Source organism: Apium graveolens, chromosome 2 (genome assembly GCF_009905375.1).
Source record: "Apium graveolens cultivar Ventura chromosome 2, ASM990537v1, whole genome shotgun sequence".
NCBI lineage: Eukaryota > Viridiplantae > Streptophyta > Magnoliopsida > Apiales > Apiaceae > Apium > Apium graveolens.
Window position 1 is genome coordinate 201,096,788 of NC_133648.1, and position 26,325 is coordinate 201,123,112.

The window sequence follows — 26,325 nt, forward strand, 5'->3', positions numbered from 1 at the left end:
ACACACTCACCTATAAAAGCCTTTACAAGAAGAAAAAGGGTAAAAACCCTAGTTTCCACACAGGGTGCACACACTGCACATATACACCCACCTGTATCTATGCCTTCTCAAATTCAGCTTGATATGACTCCAACAAATGTGGAGTCACAACCCCATTCTCTCAAAATTGACACACATCAATCACCAAATTCTCCATCACCATCTCTGGATGTGGATATGATATTCACATTAATTCTTGTTTCTCCCTCTTTACAACTCAGGGAGGAGCCCCACTCAAATACTGGTGATCATCATCTTCTAGATGATTTGTTGAATCATCAGCCAATTCTTTCAGACTTAGTTGAAGAATCTGTGTCACCTAAATTAAAATCAATCCACACAGATTCAACAATTATGTCACTTTCAATTTCTACTTCTTTTCCTTCTTCAATGGATATCTCTCATCCGTTGACAAGTGGTTGTTCTTCAACGGATAAGCTTAACAGCAGTTATCCGTTGATACCATCAGTTTCCACTTCAACGGATACTCCTTATCCGTTGATAGCCTCTACATAAACAACTGAATTAATTCCAAGTGTAGAATACATGGTTACTGTACAATCACTTCTAGGATTGAGGGAAGGGAGTGAAAATTTGAGTGAGAAGATGGGTTGCTCCCAGGAAAAATGAGAGCTTGAGAGTCTAAATATGCATGCTATTTCTTCCAGCATGGCAAAAGAAAGTAAGAGGAGTGCCACCTTAGTAGGTGAAGGTGAGGGTGTGGGGAGTGTGAGCCAGGGGGAGCCCCTGATACAAGAAAATAGAGAAATTGAGAGAAAAGCAGGTACAGAAGGTATAAAGGTGGATCTAGCCATTGCTCATGAGTCAATGATTGTGGATGATGCTAAAAAGGAAAGACAATTTCAGCAACTTTACCAAGCTGTAATTGATAACATTTCCTTGGATGCTGACACTTTTACTCATCCTGTGTCAGCCTATCAACTGTTGGCTACTCAGGGCAATGAGGAGGCAGAGAAGACTTTAAATCTAGTATATACTTCAGAATCTCTACAAAGGGATAAAGCTGCTGTCAATTTGATGTCTTCTACAGCTGATGAGCCATCTGAAGAATTTGGAGTGAATTCTAATGATGATGACTCTGTTTCATTTGATGGAAGCATGAACTTAGGGGGAGATGAAGGCCCAAGTTCTACTCCAGATTTACCTGAATGGGCATTGACAAAGGAGTCTACACCAGGACAATTCAATGTATCCTTAGTCAAACAAGTCATGTCTATCCAAAAGGCCTTTCAGAACACCTCAAATGCTGGTACCAAGGCTATTATTCAAGCCCACCTAGATTCTCTACATCTCATGAAGCTACAGCAATTAAGACAGAATCTGAGTGTGGATGAACTCAAGAAGGATATAGCTGACTTGAAGTCCTACAATTTTGAGAAGCTGGATTCAATCATGCCCTATGGTACCATGCAGGACCTGTTACTGAGACTGAGAAGAGAATCAGATGCTGAAAAAAAGCTGGCCAAATTGGAGGACAGAGTTCAAGTTATTGAAAACTCTGTGGTCACCATTCTTCAAAATCAACAGTCTTAGACCAGTCTTCTAATGCAACTGGCTAAAGCACAAGGCTTGACTCCTCTCCTTGATGATAATAAAAAGGGGGAGAATAAAATGGAAGGGGGAGGGGAGCCATCTACAAACATTCAAATATCCAAAGTGCTAGTTCCTACCATCACTACTTCTCCAACACTTCAAATCAAAGGAAAGCTTGATGGAATTGATCTAATCCAGCTAGCAGCAGCTGAGATAAAGGTGAAAGAGCAAAGGAGAAAAATTGATGAAAGGATGCAACAGGTGTTTGGCTCTACAATTACAAAATCATTATATGTGAAACATAGCACAAAAGTTGAGCAAATCACAATGGAGCACAAGCCAGTAAGGAGGAATAAGGTTGGAGAAACTTCTTTCAGGAACTTGAAGCCCATGATACTCAAGCCATCTACTAGATTCAACAAGGACTCTACAAAGAACCCTCTAAACTTTGTTCAACTAAAAGAAGTGGATTTTTCTCTTCCAAAGCCTGATGAAGAAAAAGTTTTGGGTGGTAACATCATAAAGCACAAAGAGACCAAAGATGTAGTGGAAAGAATGAACATGGCTATCATCTATAGAGAGGGAAAGAGTATTTGTGTGATGCAAGGACATCCCAAATTCTCAATAGCCAAGATGGAAGAAACCATGAGGTTAAAGGAAGAAGCTAAAAAGCTGAAGGCTGACAAAAGAGCACAAGCAAAGCTTGAAAAATAGCTAAAGTCAAGTCAGATTGAAGAAAAGAAGAAGATTGAAGACAAGAGTGAAGAAGACAAGATTGAAAGCAGAAATGTGGATATGGGGAATGTGGTTGGTGAGAATGTGGAGGAAAGAAGGGAGAAAAGAAAGGAATGGCAGAAATGGAACAGAAAGAAGGCCAATGCAAAAAGGAAGAGTGGAGATGACATTGTGGAAACCCAATCAAAATCTAAACCACTACCTTCCATTCCTGAACCTTTTGTTGCTGATCCCAGTATAAATGTCCATGGTGAACCAATCATCCCTAAAGAGGAACCTATTGATTGGGACACCATTAACTTGCCTACCTTCCTAACTACCTCTCCACCACCAAAGAAACTGAAAAGAAAATCCAAATTAACACCTCCCCTAACCTCAAGTAAATTCACTCAGAAACATAAACCTAAGCCTAAGCCACAAGCCTCAAAGGATGATTATGTTCACATTTGTGACATAAAAGAGTATACAGATATTGAACTCTATCTGGATGAGATGGAGGAAGTAAGGGGAATAAGTGCCTACAAACAGCTCCCAGAAAGGCTAGTGTTCAAGTATAAAGGAAGTGAGGAAATGACTTGGCCTCTTCAAAGAATTCTGAATGAGGGCTATTCTACATTGGTTAGAGTCTACTCAGCTATCAAAAGGGATTCTGGCTTTACTAGGACTGTCAAAACTGAGATTCTCAACAAGATTGCCAGCATAAGGAAAACTTGGTGGGAGTCTAATTCCTTGCCTAGAACATTACTCATCCCTGAGCATGGAATTACAATTCATAAATCACCTCATTGGCTGATGGAGTTCAGAGATAATAAAGGAGTCAGAAGATTTTTCAGACTTGAAGACCAACTTAAAATTGCCAGTAATGAAACTCTCAAGGACATGCAATCTAAGTTGGATATCAGTAAAGAAGATGAAGTTGAATTCTACAGACAACTCCAACTCCAAGTAGAGAAAAATGACAGGAGGCTAGGGAAGAAAACAAGGGAACAAAGGAAAAGAAATTAATTTGCTCAGTCTAAAGGAGCATCGTTGGAAACAATGTAATTCTTCAATTCTATCTCAGTACATACACTTTTGCAGCACTTTTGAATTTCAACTTGATTTCTGCTCATATATTTGTTAAGTGTTTTATAATCATCAAGTTTAACCTAAATTTATGCCTATAATTCTAGTGGACGTAAATAGGGGGAGATTGTTAGGAATATGTGTATTAGTTTGATGATAAGTTAAGTAAAACACTTAAGTAGAAATCTAGTGTTTGTAGCCTCAACGGATAAGACCACTCTGGCTATCCGTTAATGGAGTAACTTTACTTAGAAATAAGTTTAATATTGTAGCACATTTCAGTTTCTGTATTTAAGTTATAATTCTTAGAAGTTGTGGGAAATTATAAGTCATGTTGACTACTAGTGGATATGCAAATAGGAGGGCTAATTGTAAATATTTCATGCCTTGTAATTTTGTATAAATGAAGTAGTATCAACTGATAGATTAAAGGCCTTCAACGGATGAGAAACAAAGCTTCAACGGATGTCTCTAAAGCTTCAACGGATAACATCCATCAACGGATGAGTGCATCAACGGGTAAAGCTTCAACTGATAAAGCATCAACGGATAAAGCCATCAACGGATGAAAAGCTTCAACGGTGCTCAGTTCAATAGCAGTTGACAGTGATAATTCATAAGCTGACAGAAGCACATGGGTTGACAGAGACAATTGGAATGTGGTAGCCTCTTGGAGGAATCAAGAAAATGCAGCATTTCCATTCTGGTGCAAACAAGGAAGTATTCAAAGATTCACAGATTATCCTAGATTGCATTGGATAGAGAAATGAAGAAGAAACATGTGAAGAACTATTTTAAAAATTGTATTTTATTTTTGTCTTCACTTGTAAACTTGGTGATATATAAACCAAGTTGCAGCTAGTAATTAGATGATGAAATTTCCAGAGCTGTTTAGAAAAATATAGAGAGAAAATCATCTAGTTTGTACTAGGACGCAACTGTGATCAATTCTTTGAATCACAGATTTTCTGAAATACACATCTTTGGTGGAATAACAAATCCACCAGAAAAGTTTTTAAAGCCTTTTTTTCTTTACATTTGTGTCTTGAATATATATATGTCTGCACCTGCTCAAAGCAATTCACACACAACTGTTCATCAAACACTTAGCCTTTGAAACTACTCAAAACTTGAAAAAGTTTTGAGATTTACATTCAACCCCCCTTCTGTAAATCTCATTGTTAGTTCCTTGGGAATAACATACCCATGTAGCGAGTGTTGGGTCAGCAATCCCAAACCATAAAAGGCTTCAGTTTACTAGGCACAAAGTCCCCTCAGACTTAATTACTCGAGTATTAATGAGCTCAACCTAGTCAATTATACCATATTTATTAGCGTATACATTATTGCTACTATTCATACATCTATTTCTTTTTTTTTCTTTTTCCATTTTTCCATTTTTTTAGAAAGACATATACATCCCATAACTTCCCCAAACTTAAGCATTTACGTACTAAGCTCAAAAGAGAGTAGTCAAAATTCTAATCATCAACAAGTGGCTCTCTAATAAGAAACAAACATATCTAAGTCTCAGTTTAAGAGCGTAATAATAGTGTGATAAGAAATAAGCTCTGCACAAGTGAAACTACGCATGTAATATCTTTGACATGTGATCATAGCAAGACTTAGTCAAAAACAAGCTACATAAAGTATCATCATATATCACCAACTTGGACTACTAGTAATTTGAGATCATGCTATGATATGAAATACAATGCAATGCAACTAGCATACAATGTCACTATATGATATAATACAATCTATATGATTTCTTTTATGTATAATGCAACTACTGAAAACACATCCCCACACTTAAATGAGTCAATGTCTTCATGACATGCTAAACTAATAATTCTACAATATAAAAGAATGAAAGAAATACTCCCCTATTTATATGCTTGAAGTGTCTGATCCATGTCCAGCTCGATTGAATCTATGTAAACTCGTAGCGCTTCTTTTGTTGATGTAGTTATGTTACATTGGCATGCTAATAAACTGCACGAGCATGCCAATCCAGCGCGTGATCATGCCAATAGCATGCATGACCATGCTAAACCCTTAAAAACAATCCGTGGGTTTCTTTTCCAGTTGCATGGTCATGCTGATGAAGTTGCGTGAGCATGCTAAACCTCCAAAAAGAAGTCGTGAGTTTTTTTTTTCTACTGCATGGACATGCCAAAAATCTGCATGATCATGCCATTTTCTTAAAAATCAGCCGAGAGGTATAGGTTGTGCTGCATGACCATGTTGACACCCTGCATGATCATGTTGTTTCTCCATTCTTGTCCAAAATCATTCTAAACGCCTGAATCACTTCAAACAAACATATTAAAGCACCATGTGGGAGAAAAAAAAACAAAATCTAACTAATATTATAATCTTGGGTTGTAACACCCCCAAATCCAGGGTCGGGGATCCGGGTTGTCACGAGTTCCATTTCCCTTAATAACACCCAATCTTAATAAACAATCAACTACTCTGTACTGTGACCCCACAATAGACACACACACCACAACTTATAGTCTCAGAGATGAATATCCAAAAATAACACGAGTCATTTTATTCCAAAATTATATGCCATTACACCTTAAAAGGGTTTCTGAATAGATTTACATTTCTTTGCCATTATTACAATTGATAAAGATACATAAGTCTGGTACATCAAAAGTTGAAAGCCTAGCCTATTGGTAGTTCCTACCTCAGCTACAGCGACATCAATACCTATAAGAAACTACGGAACGTTTCCTATCCGCTCGCGAATTGGGAGCTTGGTCCTGTTCATCTTTTCTATCTGTTGTTGTGTGATGAAAGAAGAAAGCAAGGGTGAGCAACAAGCCCACCAAAATAATATGTATAATGATTAACAATATATGAGCATTCTCATAGTACTCATGAAAGTCTTGGTCAAGAAGAAATGAACCAAGCTGATATCTTAACGCGACCAAGTCGCAAAATATTCAGTATATATGTATATATATACTTTTCAAAATCTTGGAAGTCCTCTTCCATGCATAATATACACAGAGTTCCAGTTTATAACTGTATAAAACTATCGTTGCAAGGTGATCTCATATATCTAACCTTGTCTCAACGTATTTGTGAAAATCTTTGTCATGCATAAGATAATCATTAACCAGATATAAGTTGAAAAGATGAAGTTACAAGATACTCCAATATGCTTATATCTTTTTCGAATACTACTTGAACTACCACCGTTCAAGTTATAATTAGTTTCAAAAGTTCATCACATAGATGAGACTACAAGACAAGATTTGAATAGATTCAATCTTTGAATATCATTATAAATAATGAAGTTACGAGATACTTCATTAAGTCCCGATATATATATACACCTATATATACATTTCATACACTCCTTGAAAACCTCTATTATGAAAATTATAAACAGAGTTGCAATATCCAATGAATTTGGAAAGGAGAAAACCTTGGCATAAACCTGATATCTTGCTGATCAGGCAAAGATACCAATAAGTAACCTTTTCTACTAGTAGATGGACGAATTCCCCACTGGTCATCACCCTGGCCGCAATAGGACCTTATGCTGGACTGCCACTCAGCCACTTACGCATTTGATGGACTCCCACTGAGCCACTTACACTTTCATGGACGCCCACTGAGCCCATGTTGCTTATGCCGACTCAAATAGATGGACTTACTTCCCGAACGTTGGGTAAGTAATCAATTCATTTACCAAAACAGCAACCTTGTTGCGAATATAAAATACACCATAGAGCCGGATCCCTCCGGTTTTGAGCGAGTATTTAAATCCCCTTTAAAAGAAAGATCTTAAATATATAAAAAATGAGTTTTGGGATCCGCTCTAACTTTTAAAAATCATTTTAAAGACTCGAAAACACTTTAAAGAGTGTTTGGAGTAATGTTGATTTAACAAAGTAAATCAGTCCCAATATATTAGAAAATATCTGAATATTATTATTTAAATAATATTCCCATAAAGAATAATCTTTATACAAATAATTGAAGTAGAAGTTGTAAAACTTATACTTGAAATGAGTATTAAATAACCAAAGATATACTTATACAAAAGTACTATCTTTATTTGAATAATCAAAAATAAGTTTGATTATCGACACCTTATTCTTTAATAAAATAAAGAATATATTTCAGTAAATAATCGGAGTCATATGTCCTCAAATGAATATTCAAGTAATATTCATTAAATTATATAAAGTGAGTCATAAGTCCTCGAATGAATATTCAAGTAATATTCATTAAATAATATAAACTGAGTCATAAGTCCTCGAATGAATATTCAAGTAATATTCATTAAATAATATAAACTGAGTCATAAGTCTTCGAATGAATATTCAAGTAATATTCATTAAATAATATAAAGTTATCGAATAAACCTTATTCGATTAATAGTTTTGAAAACTATATCAATATATATATAACTATATATATATCATATACTCGGGAACATCTACTCCCGGTTTTTAGAAAAGGGTTCACCTTTGGGTCCCCTATCCTCAGGGTATTATGCAACTAATAAGCATTTGAACCAACAGATATATAAATCAAGAATAGGAAACAGGCATGCATATATACCATATCACATGCTACAATATATCGCAAGAATTTGCTAATAACAAACATGGATTTATCACAAGATAATGCATATACACATATACATCACAACAACAGTTATACGGGTAGAAAACTTGCCTGAGTGCTCCCGAATAGACTTAAGCTTAGAGTGGGTCTGATAACCTATGAACAACAACATAAGTCGGAATTAAACCCCGGTCGCTTAAGAAACTAGACTTTAACCATTTAGAGTCCTAACGTTCGCTTTCGCGCTGAACGATTCACTTAAGTCGCTCGAGTACCCTCGGCTCCACCATTTTTAATAAATTAACCATTAAGGGTTTTAAGGCAATTCTTTCACGAGTGCCTTACCAACTGCCTAATACACTTTACATAAATGATTCATACTCCAATTAGTCCTTTAAGGTCTTTAACCTATGTTTCAAAGTAAGGCGAGGGGTAATGGTTCGGTCGCGAAACACCGTTACTTAAAACGGTCGTTTCTCCTAAACCGTACATCGGATTCAAACGAACCACATATCAAAACGAAGCTCGTAACATGAACTATCTAATCATGGCAATGGTCAAAACCTAACAGTGAGTTCTCGGGTCCTGATGTTATGAACAAAAACAGTCTAAAGTAAATCGGACATTACGACGGCTATGTTTAAGCGATTTCCCAAAATTTTACCAAACCAATTCAACACCAAACCATCACCAATCAATCCCAATACAACCATATGAAAATATCACTCATCAACCACTTTAAACCATTTAAACCAAGCCCAAATCATACCATGAATCATCAAGAACAACTAGTGCTACTCTTAACTTCCAAAATCAACAAAAATACTTAACAACTAAGATCTCAACATGACAAAGCAACTACTACACTTAATCTATCATTCCATCATCATAATCATTTATACCAAACAACTTAATGCTAAAATAAATTTAGAGTTATACCTTTCTTGAAGCTTTTAATCAATGAAAGATCCTTGGAATGCCCATGGAAGCCTTGATCTATGCTTAAGCTACCTTGAACTTTCATAAAAATCAAGAAAACCAAAGTTATTTCTTGAAGGTTACTATTCACCATCTTCTTCCTTGATTTATTGGAAGAGATTTTGAATGAATTAGAAGCTTAAACTCATGGGATAGCTATATCTATGTATAAGGAACCTTAGATAATTACCTCATGATTTAACAAAGCTTGGATCTTAGTTTTGGATTTTTCTTTCCTTTGAAAATGAAAAAAGCCGAGAGCTTGATGAAGAAATGAGATAGCTTTTTGTTTTTGGTGAAAATGAAATGTTTTGGCTTGGTTGGTTGTTTTTTGATTTGTTTTGTTTTATTACCTTTTACCATGATAACTTTTGTGTGGTTCTAATTCAACCAACAACACACTATGCTTGGTCATGCTTATGTCACCATGTGATATCACCTTGTTACACTTGTCTTCCTCTTGTTGGTGTGATGACATCATCATCCACTAACCCCTTGATTAACTCCTAATTACTTGGCTAATGACCGCTGATCTGTTATGCGGTTCGCTTAACTTTCGTTTTCGTTTATCGTTTGTGGGATCATACCCGGGATCTTATTACTTAGGTTTCTTTAACCTTTCTCAACACATTATATTCCTTTCATGATCCTATCTTATAATCCTTGAATTTAAATCCTTTTTATTCTATTACCTTATACTCAATTCTTTCTGTATCTGGTAGATTTCCGGGAAAAATCAAAGTGTTCGGATTTGGATTCTGACGATCTTTACATACACTTATATACCACATAGAGTATAAATAATATCCCCGAAGATCAATAAAAGAACCCCTACATAGTGTGGCATGAAAAGTTTTCTTATTCTGAGAAAACTTTTCATGCCACACTATGTAGGGGTTCTGTTAGGCAAACAATTAGGAAGTTAATCAAAGAGATTAGAGGGGATGATGTCACCCAACCAATGAGAAGAGGACAAAGAGGGGAGGATGACATCATGAGCATGACATAAGCATGACATAAAGGGAATGAGATGTGGTTAGTTTATAACCACACAAAGACAAGGTTAATAAGGTAATTAACCAAAACAAATCAAAAGAAAATCAACCAACCAAAACAAAAACAAAGCAAATATAAAAATCATTCATCTCTCCTACCTTGCTCTCGGCTTTTCCTATTTTTCAAAGAGAAGAATTTCAAAAACCAAGATTCAAGCTTCCTAAATTGGTAAGATAATTCCCTAGTGTTCCTTATGCATAGTTATGGCTATATTATGAGTTTAAGCATCCCATTCATTCTCTATCTTCTCCAATAAATCAATGAAGAAGACAATGAATAGTGATTTCAAGGTTTTTAATTTGATTTTTCTTGCTTTTCCTTTAAGATCCAAGCATTCCTAAGACTCCTCAAGGCTTCCTAAGGCTTCCTAGCTACTCACACCACTTCAAGGAAGGTATATCATCTCCAAACCCTAGCTTTAATTTGTATATTAGGTTGATTTTGGTTGTTAGGGTAAAGAGTAGCTTGAAACTTGTTTGTTTAAGAGTTTGGGTTGGAATGGTGGTGATTGAATTGTTGAAATCTTAAGATTTGGTTGAAGAATGTAGTATAGTTAAATTCAAGTTTTTGGATTAAGTAAATTGATTATAATGAGTTGATTGGGGCTGTTATGATTTAGTTTAGATGGAGTTTTGATTGGGTTGTGAATTGGGGTTGAATTGTGGTTGTTTTGAATTGGTTTAAATTTGGGAAATCGCGTAAACATAGCCGTCGTAATGTCCGATTTACTTTAGACTGCTTTTGTTCATAACATTAGGACCCGAGAACTCCCAGATAGATTATGACCATTGCTATGTTTAGATAGTTCATGTTACGAGCTTCGTTTTGATATGTAGTTCGTTTGATTCCGATGTACGGTTTAGGAGAAACGTCCGTTTTAAGTAACGGCGTTTCGCGAACGAAACTTTTCCCCTCGCCTTACTTTGAAACATAGGTTAAAGACCAAAAAGGGTTAATTAATGTACGAAACAATTATGGTAAGAGTGTTAGGCAGTTGGTAAGACACTCGCGAAGGAATCGCCTTAAAACTCGTAATGGTTAAATTATTAAAATGGTGGAGCCGAGGGTACTCGAGTGACTTAAGAGAATCAGTAAGCGCAAAACAAGCGTTAGAGTCTAAGTTAGTTAAAGTATAGGTTTACAAGTGACTTTGGTTTAATTCCAACTTACTTGTTGTTTATAGGTTATCAGACTCATCCCGAGCCTTTTATCACCCCCAGTCGCTCAGGCAAGTTTTCTATCCGTTATACTGTTGTTGTGATGTATACACTTGTATATGCATTATCTTGTAATAGATGCATGATGGCTATATTAGCAAATTCTTGCGATATATTGTAGCATGTGATATGGTACATATGCATGCCTGTTTCGTATTCTTGCCATATATATCTGTTGGTTCAGTTGTTAATACCTATGCTAGAGAATAGAGGTAATCTGCATATACCCTTAGTATAGGGACCCAAAGGTGAAAACATTTTCTAAAACCGGGAGTCGAGGATCCCGAGTAGATTTTGTATATATATATATATATAGTTATAGTTTTCAAAACTATTAATCGAATAAGGTTTATTCGATAACTTTATCTTTATTTTATTATTTGAATATTACTTGAATATTCATCCGAGGGCTTACGACTCCTTTATATTATTTAATGAATATTATTTCGAATATTTATTCGAGGGCTTATGACTCCTTTTATTTTATTAATTGAATATTATTTGAATATTCATTTGAGGAGGTATGACTCCTTTTTTTTATTTAATGAATATTATTTATAATATTCATTCGAGGTATTATGACTCCGCTTATTAATTATTAATATTCTTTACTTTATTAAAGAATAATGTTCGATAATCAAACTTACTTTTGATATTCAAATAAAGATATTACTTTTGTATAAGTATATCTTTGATTATTTACTATTCATTTCAAGTAAGTTTTCCAACTTCTACCTCAAGTATTCTTTATGGGAATATTATTTAAATAATAATATTCAGATATTTCTTTTTATTGAGACTGATTTACTTTATTAAATCAACATTATTCCAAACACTCTTTAAAGTGTTTTCAAGTCTTTAAAATGATTTTCAAAAGTTAGAGCGGATCTCGAAACTCATTTTTTTTATATTTAAGATCTTCCTTTTAAAAAGGGGATTTAAATACTCGCTCAAAACCTGAGGGATCCGGATCTGTGGTGTGTTTTATATTCGCAACAAGGTTGCTGTCTTGATAAAAGAATTTTGATTACTTACCCAACACTCGGGAAGTAAAATTCTTGGAACAAGTTAATCTATTGACAGGCATCGCCTGGGAAATATCGGTGAGTTTTCCTTTCCAACTAGATACGACTTCTTGGTGGAGCCGTATCAACAAGTTTCTACTTGGGGAAAGTGGGGACGAGCTTTACGTTTCAGAGTCATGGATTTCATCTGAACTAGGAGTGGCGTAAGTGGCCGAGTAGCGCCGGCCCAGCCTTATTATATTGGCCCAAATGGCCTGGAAGTTCCGCTAAGGCGGTCCATTCCTTAGGAGTTCAGTGTTCGGTTGACAAGTAAATCCGACAGGTTCTCCTCTACATGTAGAAAATGGCGGGGTTGTACTACTACGACTGATCATCGTAAGTGGTCTTCTTGGCACGGCAAACTCCCGTAATGAGTTCATCATCCAGTTGGATAATTCTGCAACACTACCCGTAGCATTTCGATCGAAAGGCTACGAATGGGTGGTTGCCGAAGCATTGACAGGGTCAAACAGTTTTATTGGTGTATCCATTGAAAGAAGTATCTCGTAACTTCATTTCTTTTCAAAATATTTCAAAGATCAAATATATTCAAGTTTTATTTGTGGCCTCATCTATGGGATGACCTCTTGAATCTTATTATACTTGGAACAGTAGTAGTTCTAGTAGATTCTAAAATGGTATAAGTATAGTGAAGTAATTGGTAACTTCATCTTCTTTTAAAACTTATATCTCGTAAGTAATTACCTTATACATGATAAAGGATTCTAGTAAGTATCCATTTAGATACTTGTATTATTGTTATCACTATATATTATCTTGCGAGCTGTAAGGCTCACTCTTGCTTTATTTCTTCATCACACAACAACAGTTAGGAAAAATGGCCAGACTCCAGCAGACCCAGCGCAAGCGCGTGGGAAGCGTCCCGCGTCTTCCCATTGATGTTGTAGCTGCTATAGCTGCAGAGGTAGATCTATTGGTAGATCAGGCATTCTACTTTTGAGAATCAATTATGTATAATTATAACTTGTGGTAGATAATGGTAATTAACTGTAAATTTATCAAGTAATCATTTTGGGTTGTAATAACTTTTAATTGTGGATTCAAGGACTTGTACTTATTTCAATTTCATCTCTGAGACTATAACGGGTTGTGGTGTGTGTTAGTGTGGGGTCACAACATAAGGTTATTTATTATTAATTAAGTGAAGTGATATTGTGGAAAGAAAGACCGTGACGACCCGGATCCCTAACCCCGGATCTGGGGGTGTTACATTTAGAGTCTCTAAATCCATTCCTGGATTATGCTTGAGAAATTATCTTCTGGCAATCTCTTCATCAAGTGTCTGAATCTTGGGATCTTTATAGTAGACAGTAGTCTCCTTTCCCTTAAGCTTCGGAGTTTGTAAAAACTTCTGAGAGTCTTGACTTCCTCCTTGAATGAGAATATCAACTCGATATCAAACTTTGATCATCAGAACTTGCTTTCAGGACTTGAGCATTCACAGCTTCAGAACTTGTATTCTTCTGTGTAGAAGATTTGCTAGAATCAGAAATTAGTTTTTGTGAAGAAACTTTGCTGTTTTTCCCTTGACCCTTTCTAGGGTTTCCCTGGTCATCTTCTTTATCATCCTTCTTCTTCAGTGTTTGAATAATAGAGCATTTGGACTTAACTACCTTCTCCCCCTTTTTGGCATCATCTGGTAGGAGTAGAGAGAGAAGAAGTTCCACTGAAGATTGGATTTCATTTAGTTGAGTCTATTGATATGCTTGATTCTGCAGGACCTCATTCAGTTGGGCCTGTTGCTTTTCTTGGACTTTCTCAATAGCCTCTACCTTTTCATGAATAGGTCTGATAAACCTGTTCTTGTCTAGCTTGAGCATCAGGTCCAGCTTATCAGCATTTTCCTGTAGTTTATCAACCTTGGCATGAGTAATGGAGTGTTGACCTTGAAGACTTTTAGTACTGAGAGCTGTGACTTTAAGTTGAGCTTTGAAGTCAAAATTTGTCAACAACTCATCAGCTTTTGCAATATGATCTGATAGAATATTTGAGCTAGGAATGAAGTCGGATTCATTCCACTTCTTGGTCCATTCAACTCCTCTGTGAGTTTCTTCCCATGGAACAGGAGCAGCTTCTTCAACAAACTTTTTAAGCAGTGCCTCCTTTCCAAGAATTTGAGCTGGAGTATTTACTGGAGCACTGTCTCCAGAACTTGAGAGAAGCTCATCATCTTCTGACAACAGAAGAGTTTGTGTGGCTGTAGGAGATTCTGGTACAACTTCATCTGTTTCCACATCCAGAATTGGAGTAGTTGGTATTTCAGCATTTAATGGAGAAACAGGTGGAGTTGTCACTTGTGGTGCTTCCAGATATAAGACAGATGGAATGTTCAGCCTATGAATGTCAATTTCAGGACTTAATCCTGAATCTTCACCTGTAGCTGCTTCTCTGAGTGAAGAGATAGGAGGTGTGAATACTGTGTCTGGAACAGTGTCTTCAGCTTGAGTTGGAGGTGGTAGAGCTTCAATTACTATTGGTACTGATGAGATCGGAGATTCCTAATCCCCTTCCTCAGCTTCTTCAGCATCTTCAGCTTGAATTTGTGCCATATGCATTGCTCTAGTCTTCCTTCTTCTACTAGATAGAGGAGAAACATGATCTGCATTAGAATTTGTAGATCTTTTCCTTTTCTGAATTCCAGAACCTTCAGCTTATTTCCTTTATGAAGAGTTGACTCTTCAGCTTCAACTGTCACAGGTTCTGATGCTGGAACCTGGACCTGTTCCACTTCATCTGATTCATCCCTCAGACTAATCCGTCTTCTTCTCCTTGATGGAGATTCAGGCACAGAGATAGTCCTTTTAGGCCTAGAGGATTTGTCAGATTTTACAACTGGTACCTTTTGAGAAGTACCAGAGGTTGGTTGAGAGGATTGTGTTGGTTGAAAGTATGTTCTGATGGTAGGCTGTGGTTGAGGTTGAGAAGATTGTGTTGGTGGAGGTTGATTAGTGGTAGGTTGTGTAGGTGCAACATCAGGATATATGGGTGTGTATGTGTGAGGATCAGAATTTACTAAGAACTGTTTTACTGATGTAGGAATTTGAAAGGGTCTTAGTAAGGTTTTCTTATTATCAGTAGATAACAAGTCTGTGAAAGCTCTTTTAGCAAGTTTAAAGGGTTCAATTGTCTCACTAAAGTTTTGAGGTGCATCTGAACAACAGAAATTGTATATAAGCTAACAGAATCTAGAAAAATAAACTGTGTTGCTATCTTCTTTCATCCTATCATCTATAAAACCTAGCACATCACTAGCATAATCAAAATGGATTTGATGAATAAGAGCATACCCAATTTGCTGACTCATGATTGGTATCATATTTTGAAGAGCTGACTCTCTAACTTGTGAACTGTAAGAATAGTTTTCTGGCAGATGCAATGCTTGTCTTATAGTAGACAAGATAACCAGATGCTCATCTTCCCTATTGTGAAGTTAATACTTGGGGACCCATTTTCAGTACCATCATCATATACCCCAGACCTCTAGAACTCCAGAATTTGTTTTCCTGAAAGAAGCTGTGGTTGGGTTAGAGGATACCCAATTTCACTTCGAGCAAGAAAGTCTTGAATGAAGTGAAGTTCAGAAGGAGCCTCATCCTTGTTGAGAATATCCATGTAGTTGTTAGAAACAAACCTGGATCCATCATAGATAAGATCCTTAGGTGCCATATCTGTAAGAAATTAAGTGAAAAGTTGTGTGTACGAAATGTGTTTGATAAAATGCCTATAAGAAATAGCTTTAGAGAATACTAGAGAGTGAGAGAGAATAAGAGAGATTAGAAAATAAGAATAGTAGGTAAAAGATTGTAAAATCTTTTAACTCTCTTATTTATATACCCACGTGACAACGACTAATTTTTGTGAAACAGAACGGACTTTTTACACTTGGCAGCATGGAAACAGTCAAAAAAGTAATGAGTGGGCACGGTAAACGTGCAGTAATTATTGCTCACATGTTGTTTTTAAAACAAACACGCAATCTATAAACGAAATGATTATCACTATTTTTATCTCACTTAATTATTTTCTGACAAAATGACTGTTCTGTAAAAACTAAAAATAAGTCAAGTAAATAAATAATTCCACGTAAGCATCAGAGTTTCCATTAGGATTTGCATCAGAACTTGACTATTATCAGAATTTAATGGTCATCAAAACATGGCTTCTATACTCAAAAACTGAATGACTGTTTCTGTGATTCTTCACACAAATAATGACTAGTTTTTTCAGAGTTTAATCATCAGAACTTTCATCAGAACTTATCCTCAGAATTTATGCAAATGATACTTAACTGTTTATCTGAAACAACTTAATCACCACAGTAATTTTCATCATTCATATGGAGTGAGAGTGTGTGTATGTGCAAATGATCAGATAAAGATTGAAGTCTGATAAACTTCAGTATATCTTAGAAATAAGGCATAACTAAGAAAAGTGCTTAAAATATGTCTTTAATTTTGAAGTCTACTATAGAATAAATTTATGCAAGTCTCCACCTCAACTGTTTGTGCTCATTTTATGCATCTTTTAAATTCTTTTTACAGTGGCTTCTCAGTGTAAATGATTTACAACTGCTATCAGAATTTATGCTGTTATCAGAATATTTCTCCAGTAATCAGAGAATGTGAAAAGTCACCAAGAAAATTTTGCTTTTCTAATGCATATTACTTAAAATACCAGCAATGCACTTGGATCTTCCCTCTCACATAAATTACTTTATATCTCAAAGTAGTACCTGATTTCAATTTTTCTTTTCTTTTGTTTTCTTCAGATAAGTGAGGCTTATCAAGCACGTAGTTCATTCTTAAGATTTACTGACATAAGAATTTGACAGATAAGAAGCAATAGTCTAGTTTGTGATTTAGTAATAAGATACACAAAGTAAATTTGACTAAGATCAAAATCAGAATTTGCTTGTGTTATAGATTTCCACATAAACTACTAATTCAAACATGGGATACATAGTTTGTTAAAGACTACTTAGTCAGCCTCTAACAATATAATCCTCATTAGATTGAATAGTGATAGAACATTCAAAAAACTATCAGAGTATATAGAATCACATCAGATAATAATCAGTATTAATATATTACAATTTAAGCACATATTACATAGAGATAAGACAATCTGTAAACACTGATCATAAAGTCTGATGCATGAGAACAAAAACTAAACAGATTTTGAGAAAGAACCTGAAATCATTCCAAGTTCATTTACCAGTCTTGTAAAAGTAGCTTCACATAGTGGTTTTATGAAGATATTTGCTAGTTGTAGATCTGTTGGGACAAAACGCAATTCCACTCTACCTTCCATCACATGTTCCCTTATGAAATGGTACCAAATGTTGATGTGCTTTGTCATTGAGTGTTGAACTGGATTACCTGTCATAGCAATAGCACTTTGATTATGTAACACCCCCAAATCCAGGGTCGGGGATCCGGGTTATCACGAGTTCCATTTTCCTTAATAAAACCCAATCTTAATAAATAATCAACTACTCTGTACTGTGACCCCACAATAAACACACACACCCCAAGTTATAGTCTCAGAGATGAATATCCAAAAATAATCACAAGTCATTTTATTCCACAATTATATGCGAATACACCTTAAAAAGGTTTCTAAATAAATTTACATTTCTTTGCCATTATTATAATTCATAAATATACATAATCTGGTACATCAAAAGTTGAAAGCCTAGCCTATTGGTAGTTCCTACCTCAGCTACAGCGACATCAACGCCTATAGGAAACTGCGGTACGTTTCCTATCCGCTCGCGAATCAGGAGCTTGGTCCTGTTCATCTTTTCTATCTATTGTTGTGTGATGAAAGAAGAAAGCAAGGGTGAACAGCAAGCCCACCAAAATAATATGTATAATGATTAACAATATATGAGCCTTCTCATAGTACTCATGAAAGTCTTGGTCAAAAGAAATGAACCAAGTTTGATATCTTTGATATGCATAAGATAATCATTTACTAGATATAAGTTTAAAAGATGAAGTTACAAGATACTCCAATATACTTATATCTTTTCCAAATACTACTTGAACTACCACCGTTCAAGATATAATAGTTTCAAAAGTTCATCACATAGATGAGACTACAAGATAAGACTTGAAATATCATTGTAAATAATGAAGTTACGAGATGCTTCATTAAGTCCCGATATATAAATATATTCATATATATCTCCCATACATTTCCTGAAAACCTCTGTCATGTAAAGTATGAACAGAGTTGTAATATCCAATGAATTTGGAAAGGAAAAGAATTTTGGCATAAACCCGATATCTTGCTGATCAGGCAAAGATACCAATAAGTAACCTTTTCTACTAGTAGATGGATGAATCCCCCATTGGTCATCACCCTGGTCGTATTAGGACCTTATGCTGGACCGCCACCCGGCCTCTTACGCGTTGATGGACTACCACCCAGCCACTTACACTTTGATAGACCGTACCCCGGCCTGTCGCTTATGCCGACTCAATTAGATGGGCTTACTTCCCGAACATTGGGCAAGTAATCAATTCATTCATCAAAACAACAACCTTGTTGCGAATATAAAATACACCACAGAGCCGGATCCCTTAGATTTTTGAGCGAGTATTCAAGTCCCCTTAAAATGGAAGATCTTGAATTTGAAAACAAGTTTTGGGATCCGCTCTACCTTTTAAATTCATTTTGAAGACTCGGAAACATTTTTAAGAATGTTTGGAGTAATGCTGATTTAATAAAATAAATCAGTCCCAATATATTAGAAAATATCTGAATATTATTATTTAAATAATATTCTCATAAAGATAATCCTTTTAAAAATAATCAAAGTAGAAGTTTTAAAACTCATACTTGAATGAATATTAAATAATCAAAGATATACTTATACGAAAGTACTATCTTTATTTGAATAATCGAAAATAAGTTTGATTATCGAAACATTATTCTTTAATAAAATAAAGAATATTATTAAATAATAAGCGGAGTCATAATACCTTGAATGAATATTATAAATAATATTCATTAAAAAAAATAACGGAGTCATACATCCTCAAATGAATATCCAATTAATAATCATTCAATGTAATAAACAGAGTCATAAGTCCTCGAATGAATATTCAAATCATATTCATTAAATAAAATAAAGTTATCGAATAAACCTTATCCGATTAATAGTTTTGAAAACTATTCATATATATATATATATATGTATATATTATACTCGGGAGCCTCGCCTCCCGGTAAACTCAAATACCGCTTATCTCTAGCATAGGTATTATGCAACTATAAGCATTTGAACCAACAGATATATAAATCAAGAATATGAAACATGCATGCATATATATACACCATATCGCATGCTACAATATATCGCAAGAATTTGCTAATAACAAATATGCATTTATCGCAAGATCATGCATATACACATATACATCACAACAACAGTTATACGGGTAGAAAACTTGCCTGAGCGACTGGGGGTTATTAATGGCTTGGGACGAGTCTGGTAACCTATAAACAACATATAAGTTGGAATTAAACCAAAGTCACTTGTAAATCTATACTTTAACCAATTTAGACTCTAACGCTCGCTTTGCGCTTAATGATTCTCTTAAGTCGCTCGAGTACCCTCGGCTCCACCATTTTTAATAAATTAACCATTATGAGTTTTAAGGCGATTCCTTCGCGAGTGTCTTACCAACTTCCTATTACACTTTACATAATTGTTTCTTACCCCAATTAGTCATTTAAGGTCCTTAACCAAGGTTTCAAAGTAAGGCGAGGGGTAATGGTTCGGTCGCGAAACACCGTTACTTTAAACGGTCGTTTCTCCTAAACCGTACATCGGATTCAAATGAACCACATATCAAAACGAAGCTCGTAATATGAACAATCTAAACATGGCAATGGTCAAAACCTAGCAGGGAGTTCTCGGGTCCTAATGTTATGAACAAAAGCAGTCTAAAGTAAATCGGACATTACGATGGCTATGTTTACGCGATTTCCCAATTTTATACCATTCCAATTCAACACCAAACTATCACCAATCAATCCCAATACAACCATATGAAAATATCACTCATCAACCACTTTAAACCATTTAAACCAAGCCTAAATCATACCATGAATCATCAAGAACAACTAGTGCTAATCTTAACTCCCAAAATCAACAAAAACACTTAACAACTAAGATCTCAACATGACAAAACAACTACTACACTTAATCTCTCATTCCATCATTATAAACATTTATAACAAACAACTAAATGCTAAGATAATGAAGAGTTATACCTTCCTTGAAGCTTTTAATCAATGAAAGATCCTTGGAATGCCCATGGAAGCCTTGATCTATGCTTAAGCTACCTTGAACTTTCAAAAAACATCAAGAAAACCAAAGTTATTTCTTGAAGGTTACTATTCACCATCTTCTTCCTTGATTTATTGGAAGAGATTGTGAAGGAATTAGAAGCTTAAACTTATAGGATATCCATAACTATGTACAAGGAACCTTAGATAATTACCTCACTAATTAACAAGGCTTGGATCTTGAATTTTGGAAATTTCTTCTTTGAAAAAGAAGAAAAGCTGAGAGCAAGCTTGGAAGAAAGAGAGATTTTTTGTGTTTTTGCTTTGATTTGTTTTTTGGTTGGTTGTTTTTGTTTAGATTTTGGTTAATTACCTTAATAACCTTGAACTTTGTGTGGTTATCATTCATCCACACCTCCTTCCCTCCTATGTCATTCTTACATCACCTTATTGTGTCATCATCCCTTACTTGTCCTCTCCTTATTGGTTGGATGACCTCATCATCCCTAACCTCCTTGATTAACTTCCTAATTGTTTGCCTAATGACCGCTGATCTGTTATACGATTCGCTTAACTTTCGTTTTCGTTTATCGTTTGAGGGATCATACCCGGGATCTTATTACTTGGGTTTCCTTAACCTTTCTCAATACATTCTAATCCTTTTATGATCCTCTCTTATAATATTTTTATTTAAATCCTTTTTAGCCTGTTACCTTATACTCAATTCTTTCCGTATCTAGTGGATTTCCGGGAAAAATCAAAGTGTTTGGAATTAGATTCTGACGATCTTTACATACACTTATATACCATATAGAGTACTAATAAAATCTCAGAATATCCATAACAGAACCCTTACATAGTGTGGCATGAAAAGTTTTCTCATTCAGCAAAAACACTATTCATAAGGGTTACAAAAAGTTCAAAAATTGGGGTTATTATAGTCTCACCTCCTTTAAAGGATTCCGTCCCGAAATCAGATAGAAAATGAATAGGGATACTCTCTTAGCATTGCACTTTCTAACTCTCGAGTAAATTTTCCCACATTGTGGTCCTACCACCAAACTCTGCCTAGTTTGATAACCCTTCTCCTAAGCACTTGTTCCTTTTCATTCTATAACCCTTCCTGGTTGCTCCATATAGGTTACGTCGGGTTGCATGTCTATGCGCTCATATGCCCCTATTTATCTGGCATCCGAATTACACTTCCTTAACATTGATACGTGGAACACGTTAAGAACTTGCTACATGTTCGGGGGTAGGACTAGCTCATATGCTAGCTTCCCAATATATCATAATATATCCAAGGGTCCAACAAATTATAGACTTAGCTTTCCTTTCTTTCCGAACCTCATCAATCCTTTCCAAGGGATACCTATAACATTACTAGGTCCCCTATTTCATACTCTTTTTCCTTTCGAGTCAAATCAGCATACCTCTTATGTCCATCTTGGGTTACTACCAGCCGTCCTCTGATTAGATCTATTATATCCTTGGTCCTTTGGACTACTGCGGGTCCGAGCATCTTGCGCTCTACAACTTCATCCTAACATAAGGGAGATCGACATTGTCTTCCCTCAAGGATCTCATAAGGCGACATCTCGATAATGACATATGATCTATTGTCGTAAGAAAACTCAATCCGTGTTAAGTGATCATTCCAATTTCTTTCAAGTCTATTGCACAGACTCTCATTATAGCTTTTAGCATTAGAGCTTTTGCTTCTCAATACCCATTCTTTTCCAGTTCGTAATCGCTACTACCTTCCGTTCCTAATATTATACTGGTTATACTTTTGCTCGTTAGCGTTCTATAACCTTTTAATAACCACGTCAACCTTAGTATCACGAATGTGTTTCCATTCTGAATACTACCATAACTATATTACTCCTTTTTCAGCTGTTTCTATTTCCCAAAGTTTGATCAATCATATAAAAGTAAAGGAATTTGTTGAGAGATCACTATGATCATGAACACTTGTTATATCGCATAGTTAGTACAGAAGGTGGCCAGCCTTTAGTACTTGACAAGCAATTAAATAATAGATGGTATCCTACTAGGCTTCTATCACACAGATAGATAGTCATTCGGCAATACCTCCCCTTCTGGAAGGGTTGTTCTTCCTATCTTACATGAAATGAAAATAAGAGAAAAGAATGAATTGAAGAGAATTGTATATATAAAAAATATACTGCCATAAAATATCTGGCTTGGAACCTACCTCTGAACTATAGAGGTTTGTCATAGGAGAACAAAACATATATGTATTTATATCAACATCAAGTATTATAGCATCGTATTTCACATGCCTAAATATTTTTGCTATTCCGTCCATCATTCTATGGACCCATGCTCTTCCTCGAGCTTATACACAATCACCTTTGAAACTCCCTCGATATCGAAAATCGAACCTGGGATCTCATTCTAGACATCATCGTTACTAGAATTCTATGCTTGCACCGCAACCTTCCTCATATAGTAATACGACTCTCTTTTCATAAGAGGGAATAAATATTCAGTAGGTAGATACTCTACTTAATTAGTCTATCAATGATAACTTATACACTACCACGACCCGATTAGTGGTACTCAATCTCAACATCCATTCCAATACAACTCTCACAGTTGTAATCAGCTCATTACTCGCAGAATCATTGCTGCATTACTATGGTCCACTATGGACCTACTGTCGTCATTCACGTTCCATGAAATCTTAATATCTAACCATACGGAGTCCATACATGTCGTGTTGAATCCTTCTAAGGAGGTAACATAATCACCATTCCTGATTCATAAAGAACACTCCTGATCCTGACATACATACATGACATGAAGCAGATAAAATTGCAGAAGAGTTTCAATCAAAGCAACGATAGCAGGTTAATACCATTCTTAATCATATGCCTTCGATAGAAGACTTAACTCAAAGGTTCGTTTAGTCCTTTTGGAACATGGTCCAGGCTCATTCTCAAGATAGTACCTTCTAAGATAGATAGCCCGCTCATGGCGATTACACAAATTAAACCTTTACCAAACTACTATTACGGTTGGGTATTGCACAGTCATCAGAAGGAATGTCAATCTTTCAAACCATAATACAACCTTTACGACTTCAACCATTATCACTGTATTCCTCTGGCACAAGGGCCTATAATTATCCTCTTACCTTTAAAGTGTCGGCCACCTCTTTGGCCTTTCCTGATAGTAAAATTTCCTTACAGTCAATGTCATTTTAACCACCTCCAAATAAATTTTCTACCTCATTTCAATCACTGCTTATGTGAAGATGTTTTCCTTAAAATCTGATGAGAGAAAAAAAATCACCATTTTTCCATAAGTTATTGCCTCAGTCTTTAGAGGTTAATCACTGTCACGAATGACTCTCAATCATACTTAGAACATTTTTTTTTATCTTAGGTCCTAATTTCCCTTAACAGTTTCGACCTTTACTGGTTCGATCCATACTTTCTCGTGGTTTAACACGTGCCCCACTTGGCATCATTATAATTACGTCATATTTCCTTTATCAACATTTTTACTCTTGAGAACTTTGAATATTACCTTTTCTCCTTGTAAGACCTCTAAGGTTATCCTTGAATTGTTCCTCCTGTATTCCCTAGATACAGGGCATATCAAGATACCATTTATTAATACCAGGATCATTGTCTATATACTTCTGAAAAAATTTATCCACTGATTCTTAAAGGTTGCTTTTACCTTAATCCTTTCCAATTCATACTGTCAAAACTCATACTAGCCCTATTAAGGGTGAAATTCCAATCTTTATGCATTCCCCTAGGATTCATTTTAAGTTACCGATGTTCTATCCTTAATTCCACCTTTAAAAAGGTACATGCATCCTTCCATGGATAATCAAGTCATATATCCCTGATAAGGGTATCTTATTCAATCATTCCCACCTCGATAGTATATGCCGAATTTCATAATAACATCTGTATTCAAAATGAGGTCAATCAATATGGCCTCCAAAAGATAACAGCGGTTATCCGCTTTTCTTCCCCAATTTGGTAACGATAACAAGGATGTTCTGGAAGATATTGGTCGTGTTCAACGTGAACTTCTTCTTAATAATTCCTTATTTACTTTTGTTGTTTATCTCAACAGTCACCTCAATGTTGGGATATCTTTCATACCTGGCGTCTCCCTTTCTGGGTATCGAGCCACCGATCTTACACTTCACATTCTTGAAGGTCACTTCCTTCATTTAATTTTCCTCATTCTTACTTCCTTGTCTCCTCAGTCTATCCGCGTCTCATTATTTATCCTTCGAATTATCTCAAGGTTTCCTCGAATCCTCCCAACTTACAGGGGATAAAATATATGTATCTCTTATGCCCTCAACCATCAATTTTAACTCATGGTGAATCACCCTCATCCTGACGAATGCATACTTTTCTATTTCTATTGCTACGAGTCTTTAGGGTTTCCTCATACCCAACTCCCTTATCATACCTCAAACTCTATTGCCTTTATATTCCTTTCCACTTCAGTTTCTTTTTATTTTCCTTTCTCTTATCATTATTTCATGAACCAACACAACATAAGCATTGATTTCAAACATCCCATCATTCTGGATTCGTGTCCTCAAAATGAATCTTGATAACTTTTACAACTTAGATTCATAATTCATCATACTCGTCTGCCTTTGTTCTGGCTCTAAAGCTTTTACACTATCTCCATAACCTTGGGAAGTACTTTCCTGAAAACAATTGACTGAACTTAAATCAGTTTATTATAATCTCTTGCTCCCTGCCTTCCTTGGCCTTTCACCAGCGGGTGGCCTCTCTCTTAGGAGGGTAAGTGATAAAACAGTCTTTTGTGATTCGTCAATCATTTAGAATCTCAAATGATTCCTATATTTCCCTTAGCCAGGCTCTTGCCTCGACTGGGTCAACCTGTTCCTTGGAACTCTGAGAGCTTAGCGATTTAAAGGTCATGAAAGAATTTCCTACCGCATTGTTTCCTCAAGGTGGTGGTTGGGGATAATAGTATAAGTTCTGTTTAGGCAGGTCCATGAATTGCCCAATAGGAGTACCATCCTGATTCTCCCTATCTTGTTCAACTTCTGTTTTCTCAGTATGAAATATTCCAACCTTCTCCCTTAATCGGGGTTATCTTATACGTTAAAAATCCTTGTTTTCCACTTCATTATGTTATATGTTCCTTCTATCTTGATGTCGACCTCCCTGACTATCACGTTCAGGGTTTGCTCTAAATCTTATTCCTCAAACTAGCTTTCATCTAAGATCTCATCTTTAAGTTCTTGAACATTTGGAACCCAAATTCTGTAGGAATGCCTCATTATTCCCTTATCATCTTTCTCGGTATTAATCTCTTATCTATTTGTTGGCTTTCTGCCTTCATTCATCACTTTTTCTGGCACAATATGTTCTTTTCCGATAATTCGGACTGTATTGCAATCTCAAACAGCTTTTCGGTACCGGCTCCGGTTACCTTCACTTCTATTTCCATTTTCTCAAAATCTCTTATAAACTCTCCCAAAAACATTTTCATCTTGAGTCTCTCCTTTATACTAAGGGCATTAGCCACCATTTTGGCTTTCCCTGGATGATAAAGAATCTTATAATCGTAATCCTTGATTAGCTCTAACCACCTCCTTTGGCGCATGCTGAGCTCTTTCTGCGTGAAAATGCACTAGAGCACTTATGGCTTGTGTAAAT